Source organism: Branchiostoma floridae, chromosome 10 (assembly GCF_000003815.2).
Source record: "Branchiostoma floridae strain S238N-H82 chromosome 10, Bfl_VNyyK, whole genome shotgun sequence".
Taxonomy (NCBI): domain Eukaryota; kingdom Metazoa; phylum Chordata; class Leptocardii; order Amphioxiformes; family Branchiostomatidae; genus Branchiostoma; species Branchiostoma floridae.
This window is the reverse complement of record NC_049988.1, coordinates 529,561-535,264: the sequence shown is the minus strand read 5'-3', so window position 1 is coordinate 535,264 and position 5,704 is coordinate 529,561. Positions and strand designations below refer to the sequence as shown.

Here is a 5,704-nt window from a genome sequence, read left to right as displayed (position 1 = left end):
TAATGTCCGAGCAGATGTGAGGAGGTAATTTCCAAGCAGATGTTAAGAGGTAATGTGCACATAACGTCCAAGCAGGTGTTAGGAGGTAATGTCCAAACAGATGTTAGGAGGTAATCTCCAAGCAGATGAGTTGCTGGAGGGATTGTGATAGTTTTTGGTAGGTGGGTGTTTGATTTTGGGTTGCCTGTTTGTTGAACTTGGTGGTGAAACAACACGTTTTGTGTTGTATCTTTGGACCTGGACTTTCTGTGATGTTGATTTTAATATTATCCATGTCACACCCCAAAACCCAGCCATCACAACCCCCCCCCCCCCCCACACTCCCTTCAAACACTCTGGATATTTCATGTATATATAATATATGAACTTTTGGGCTGTTTAGTCTTCGCACCTATATATAAAGTCAAGATCCTTTTGATGGATTGGTCTGACATTTGGCAAACACCTCAGCCACATCTACAGCAAACACTATAAGACAAGTATACTTCATGGAGGATTGTGTGCTACAGACTCTTGTTGTGTATAGAAGAACATGTTTTTCTTGTTTGTATTCCTTGTCGGTTGTTAGGAGCACAAAAACTGCAACTTCTTATGTGTTGTTGTAATGTATTTGCTTGGTATGTTGTTTGTTACAGACATAGAGGGTGAGACTGCAGGTGGAAATTAAAAAGCCAGTCCAAGTCCTTTTAAGCTCCTCAAGGTGCTGGGACAGGGCATCCCTTTTGTAAGGTCAGTAACCCACAAGCAAATCATATGAGACAAGCATTCCTTAATTCAGCAAGTCTATAATTTGGTACCTCAAATATGCCATATAAAAAATAACAAATGTTACACATGCAAATTTTTGTTTCATTCAGTTAAAATCCAGAAACAGCTTTCATAAAGGACCTACTTTATCACATATCCTGAATTTGAACTCTCCAGAAAATGATAATGAAATTAAGGCCACACCAATTTAATTCGTTGGTTCTCGGAATCGCCGCTTCAAAAAATCGCAAAACCAAAAGAAAAAAAAAAAAACATTTCTCCCCAGGCTATCTGAAGGCTGCAGTTTTTCAATAAGTCGATAGGTGTCTCTCTTTGAAGTTGTGACCTAGGTGATCATGTGACGGAGATTAGCCAATCAGAAGCATCATTCTTAAAATCAAAATGGCGCCACCAGAAAAATAGAAGGGGAAGGAGTACCGGAGTCGGATAATTTTGAGTACAAATAGAGTAGAATTGGAGCTTGAAGAAGTGTAGTAGAAGGTAGTGCAGTAGCAGGAGAAGAAAATACCATGTCTGTGGATCCAGGAAAGCCACATTTTTTGTGGTGTGTACAGTTTTTAACCGGGGACAGAAGTCAGAAGAAACTTCTTGGCCAACAGACAAAATTTATTTATGAAAACATGTCTTCTTCTTCTTCTGTCACATAATTAACAGATATGCATCGAGGGCCCAAACGATGTGCAGGTGGGTTTGATGAAATATAATTTCCTTGATATTTGATGGACAAACCAAAAATTATTTCGAAGTATTTAGCCAACAGAAAAATATGAGTTCCCTTGGCCAAATTGGGGCTTGTTCATATACACCCAAAGTACTAGTAATTAGTAGTAAGTTCACAGGGGTTTTTGACTTTTAAAGAGTAGAATTTTGACAAAGTAGGTAGCACAGAGTTGCAGTAAGACTGGGAATTCTTGTCAAGCAGAGTAAATATTAAATTATTTTGAGTTCCCCTTGGGGTTTGTTGATAAGTTTCAGTTACTGTAAGATGGACACTTTGTTTTTGACCTCCATGAATAAAAGACAAAAATGAAGACTGCATTTTCAGACTGTTGTTTCCAATTGAATCAAACCAGGATGGTACATATAAAATTCATAATTACAATGTCACCTTTTATCAATAACCATAATTCTAATGTTTTAGTACAATTCGGTAAACTGAAAGAAATCAATAAAATCAATTATCGTGAAAATAACATACGAAAATAGCAATGTATGTACCGGTAGCACTTACTGTACCGTTAGTGTCTCAGTGAGTATGATACGAGAGCCCCCATGGCCAGATTCAGCAATGGCTTTGCCATCAGAGAAGTTTTTTTTTTTTTTTTTTTTTTCGCCCTGTCGCTTCATATTTTTCATGAAAAAATCCGAGAACCAACAAATTAAATTGGTATGGCCTAAAGGGCTTTGAGGCACCAATACTCAGGATACATTTTTCACGCGGTAACTTTTGTTATATAATCGATGTAATAATTCCAGAAATCACCCATGTATTCCCTGAATTATGGAACAGGCAATGTGGTTTTAAGGATTGGTGATTAGCGTATCTCCAAGCAGATATGGGGGTTATGTAATGTCTAATGTACAGAACAGCTGTCGCAGTAGAGAAGTTCCTGAACAGATGTTCGGCTCTGGCTTCCTGGCACATTGCATGGGTCAGTGCCAGTGTTATGATAAACAATACTTGTCCTGGTAAGCTACCAGTAATATAAGGGCTTCATTTTCTTTCCTGTTTGTCATTATGTGTCTGTCTGGGACTGTCCATATCATCTGCATAATATATATCATAGCAACTGATGCAAGGAAATCCATAAAAATGTCACAGAGTATGTGACTAAATTACTGTCACTTGTTTTTGTTTGCAGTTTAAAAAAAGTCCTGTCGGCAAAATTCAATGTTAACATTCTGTCATAAATGATGCAACTATGGACATTTGCATACCCTATGAATTGCAATGTAAAAATGGAGAGCAAAGCATTGTATGTGCTGAGTAAGCAAGAAAGCTTACATAGACTCTCAGGGCATACCGGCTGGTTTCCTATGACGGCCTTGGTCTCGCCTTACATGGGGGACATTGCTAACAAGGAGCCAGTTCTAACAGGGACTGCCTTAGACATTTTAGAAAAAAGGAGAGCAAAGCATGGTATGTGCTGAGTAAGCAAGAAAGCTTACATAGACTCTCACGGCATACCGGCTGGTTTCCTATGACGGCCTTGGTCTCGCCTTACATGGGGGACATTGCTAACAAGGAGCCAGTTCTAACAGGGACTGCCTTAGACAAGAAAAAAGGAGAGCAAAGCATGGTATGTGCTGAGTAAGCAAGAAAGCTTACATAGACTCTCACGGCATACCGGCTGGTTTCCTATGACGGCATTGGTCTCGCCTTACATGGGGGACATTGCTAACAAGGAGCCAGTTCTAACAGGGACTGCCTTAGACAAGAAAAAAGGAGAGCAAAGCATGGTATGTGCTGAGTAAGCAAGAAAGCTTACATAGACTCTCACGGCATACCGGCTGGTTTCCTATGACGGCCTTGGTCTCGCCTTACATGGGGGACATTGCTAACAAGGAGCCAGTTCTAACAGGGACTGCCTTAGACATTTTAGAAAAAAGGAGAGCAAAGCATGGTATGTGCTGAGTAAGCAAGAAAGCTTACATAGACTCTCAAGGCATACCGGCTGGTTTCCTATGACGGCCTTGGTCTCGCCTTACATGGGGGACATTGCTAACAAGGAGCCAGTTCTAACAGGGACTGCCTTAGACAAGAACAATGGAGAGCAAAGCATGGTATGTGCTGAGTAAGCAAGAAAGCTTACATAGACTCTCACGGCATACTGGCTGGTTTCCTATGACGGCCTTGGTCTCGCCTTACATGGGGGACATTGCTAACAAGGAGCCAGTTCTAACAGGGACTGCCTTAGACAAGAACAATGGAGAGCAAAGCATGGTATGTGCTGAGTAAGCAAGAAAGCTTGCATAGACTCTCACGGCATACCGGCTGGTTTCCTATGACGGCCTTGGTCTCGCCTTACATGGGGGACATTGCTAACAAGGAGCCAGTTCTAACAGGGACTGCCTTAGACAAGAAAAAAGGAGGGCAAAGCATGGTATGTGCTGAGTAAGCAAGAAAGCTTACATAGACTCTCACGGCATACCGGCTGGTTTCCTATGACGGCATTGGTCTCGCCTTACATGGGGGACATTGCTAACAAGGAGCCAGTTCTAACAGGGACTGCCTTAGACAAGAAAAAAGGAGAGCAAAGCATGCTATGTGCTGAGTAAGCAAGAAAGCTTACATAGACTCTCACGGCATACCGGCTGGTTTCCTATGATGGCCTTGGTCTCGCCTTACATGGGGGACATTGCTAACAAGGAGCCAGTTCTAACAGGGACTGCCTTAGACATTTTAGAAAAAAGGAGAGCAAAGCATGGTTTGTGCTGAGTAAGCAAGAAAGCTTACATAGACTCTCAAGGCATACCGGCTGGTTTCCTATGACGGCCTTGGTCTCGCCTTACATGGGGGACATTGCTAACAAGGAGCCAGTTCTAACAGGGACTGCCTTAGACAAGAACAATGGAGAGCAAAGCATGGTATGTGCTGAGTAAGCAAGAAAGCTTACATAGACTCTCACGGCATACTGGCTGGTTTCCTATGACGGCCTTGGTCTCGCCTTACATGGGGGACATTGCTAACAAGGAGCCAGTTCTAACAGGGACTGCCTTAGACAAGAAAAAAGGAGAGCAAAGCATGGTATGTGCTGAGTAAGCAAGAAAGCTTACATAGACTCTCACGGCATACCGGCTGGTTTCCTATGACGGCCTTGGTCTCGCCTTACATGGGGGACATTGCTAACAAGGAGCCAGTTTCACAGGGACTGCCTGACACCCTAAGTGTCATGTGAAACAAAGAGTGAATCATAATGTATGATATATGCACAATAAGCAATATATTTATGCCAATTATTGCTGAAGTTACATGAAAGAGAACCATCATATTCCACTATTTCTAGACAGAAATTTTACAATGAGACCTTATTTGCATAAGTGATAGAAAAGGAAGTATGTCATTTTTTATTGAGACAACATGATGGTGTCCTTCAGTTTGGATCCAGGAGATGATCAATTAATGCAACTGTTGACCTTTTTTGCATAATTAATGGTAATACATATCAGTTCTTAGGGTTAAAATCATTTCGTGAATGTATGCGGTCGATGAACTCTTGTTTAAACAACTTAATAGTTTTCCATCTGTGGGAAGATAACTAGTTTTGTCAATCCATGGAATTTTAAAGATTTGGGATTTCTCTTGTTAGTGGCTGCCCATGTCTTCAAGCTTTGTCAGCTGTTAATTTTGTCCAGGATGAGCATTATCCTTGGAAGCAAAGAAACAGCCATCACATCAGTATTTTGTGCAAATACTTTCATGTGTAATTTTTTGAGTTGAATTTATTGCTTCTGTTGATTTATAATGTATTTCCTTCAATAATGTTACGCAGCACGTTTTAGGAATTGCGTTTTCCACTGTATTGACTGGCCAATCATTCTGTATCTAGCAGTATGTCAACTATATCATCATTTGTCATCTATGTTCATCATGTGCAATATGTTTCATGATTTAATCCAATGGTCAATCTTATAATATCTTGCAGTTTGTCAATTATATTATATTTTGTAATCTATATACATCATGTACAGTTTGTTTGATGATTTTATCCATACATCTGGTTCTGTTGAACGTTATTCCTGACTCTATCCATTTTCAAAAAAAGATATAATGATATGTTCTTTTTCTTGCCCGTATGCCCGTTACCTTGGGGACATGCTCTGTGCTGGTGGCGGATGTGAGCTTGCAGCCACTACCAGATCCTGTAATGCCTGGGGTAAATTCAAGAAGCTCCTGCCCATCCTTACATCCAGGCACCTGCCTTTCAAAACCCGT

At 40.8% G+C, this 5,704-nt stretch overlaps 1 protein-coding gene across 1 annotated transcript in view; it reads left to right on the top strand.

Annotated features, from left to right (window-relative positions):
- The first annotated feature begins 638 nt into the window (after nt 1-638).
- The window catches only part of LOC118423915 (BTB/POZ domain-containing protein KCTD6-like), a 25,473-nt gene continuing 20,407 nt past the window's right edge, over nt 639-5,704 (top strand). The window contains exon 1 of the mRNA XM_035832228.1: nt 639-729. The gene's annotated coding sequence lies outside the window, so the exon portion shown is untranslated. The remainder of the gene's footprint in view (nt 730-5,704) is intronic.